The following is a 2038-nucleotide window of genomic DNA, read 5'->3' as shown; positions in this document are numbered from 1 at the left end:
CGTCAAAAAGGCGACTAAAAGGCGTCTAAAAGGCAACTAAAAGGCGACTAAAAGGCGTCAAAAAGGCGACTAAAAGGCAACTAAAAGGCGACTAAAAGGCGTCAAAAAGGCGACTAAAAGGCGTCAAAAAGGCGACTAAAAGGCGTCTAAAAGGCGACTAAAAGGTGACTAAAAGGTGACTAAAAGGTGACTAAAAGGTGACTAAAAGGTGACAAAGGGTTCTTGGCATTATTCGGCGCCATGGGAGCTACGTTAGAGAGGAGAGCCCTCCCCCCCGGGCTGTTCCTGATGCCACGTCCATGTTTGAGTTCCCACTCGGAGCCGGACTCACCGAGGTCGGCGAGCAGCGGCTGCAGGTCGGCGGCGTAGCTGAGCCTCAGGGCGGGCAGGGCCAGGAACACCTGGGCAGGAAGCAGCGTCATGGACAGGTCCTGGACGAACTCGGCCGTCAGACTCTCCTCCAGCAGCGTCATGTTGGAGGTCACGGCGTCGGGCAGGAAGACGAACATGCTGACGTCGTCCTGCATCTGGATCTGGGCGATCTGGGGGGGGGGGGGATAGTGGGCTGCAGTGTAGTCAAGACCACCTAGACTGAGACTAATGGTGTTTCTGTAACACAGGACTCAGGGCCACCGTACCAGACGGCCAAGGCTTTCCCCCCCGTCCTCTCGACATGCTGGACTCACCGTGCAGCTCAGATCCGAGTCGGCGCCCATCTTCACGGGGTAGTTGTCCTGTTGCATCATGGGAATGCGGACCGGTGCCCCTCCGTCCACTTGGAAGTTCTCCATCGCTCCGGACTGACCGAACCGAGTGACCCACTTCCCTGTTGGGAGACACAAACCCGGACCCTGAGCACTGGACCGACGCACCAGCGAGGGAGCGGGACAGAAGGATGCGGGACGCTGGACGTACCTTTGAAGTAGGCGCCGCTCACGGTGTTCACGCCGGTGTTTCGGGGGAGGGGCTTGGTCAGGAGGCGCTGCACCTTGCCGCCGGTCTCCTGGGCCACCCAGTCGTTGATGTCTTTCACATCTTTGGCTCCTCCCTGAAGGCTCTTGGGTCGGACGCCGTACTGCTGCTCCACCAGGGTCAAGAACTCCGGCTTTAGACGAAGTCCTGGAAACAGACTCCAATCAGTCGCCTTAACCCTCGTGTTGTCGTCCCGTTAATCATGAACTTACCCTTCCAGGTAAAGATTGAAAATGAATGTTTTTATTTGTCACTTTTTCCAGCTTTTGGCGCTTTTATAAAAAACCTGAGCTGGTTCAATAACAGGTTTTACATTTATTCTTGGAATTCATGGTCAACAAACCTCATTTATATCAAATTCTACATAAGTTTTTAGTTAAAAAGGCAAAAACTATGAATTATTTTGACTAATGGTTAAGATCAGAGGATGTGGAGTGGATCTCAGATGGGTAGATGTCAAAGTTTAGTCCGGATACTCTTTTGAGACAATGAAAAAAAAAGAATTCAAATTCTATAATATTTAATAAAACACCCCAAAAATTCAGTGACAGTAATCATTTACCTGGAGAATGATGTATGGATTCATCCATGTTATTTGTGGGCAATTTGGTTGAAAGAAATCCATATTTAGGATTTAAAACATTTTAAAACGGGTTGACCCGGGGAAAACACACGGGTTAAAGGGTAACTTCCGTATTTTTCCACCTGGACCCTTTTACACCTGTGCCTTTGTGTCTAAGTGAGTGATGTGATCAACAATCTTTGAATTTGGTCCAGTATTGAGCGAGAACGCTGTAACCTGCAGCCGGTCTGTAATGTAACCCTACAGGACAGATGTTCAGCGTCCACTAAAAGTTCTGTTGTTGCCACTGACAACCTCAGGGTATTATTCTAAGTGTCTGACAACATTATGGGATGGATCCCTACAGAGATAGACCTTTAAGTTAAAGGGTAAAATCCTTTTAGTTTAACATGAAACAGAAATCACCATCACCAAACCCACCAGACTCCATGTAAACAATCACTACTTTTAGCGTGTATAGAGCAGCATATCTCCACCAGACTC

This window comes from Etheostoma cragini, chromosome 13 (assembly GCF_013103735.1).
Source record: "Etheostoma cragini isolate CJK2018 chromosome 13, CSU_Ecrag_1.0, whole genome shotgun sequence".
In the NCBI taxonomy this organism is placed as follows: Eukaryota; Metazoa; Chordata; class Actinopteri; order Perciformes; family Percidae; genus Etheostoma; species Etheostoma cragini.
The sequence above is the reverse complement of the archived record's forward strand: the minus strand, read 5'-3'. Positions refer to the sequence as shown.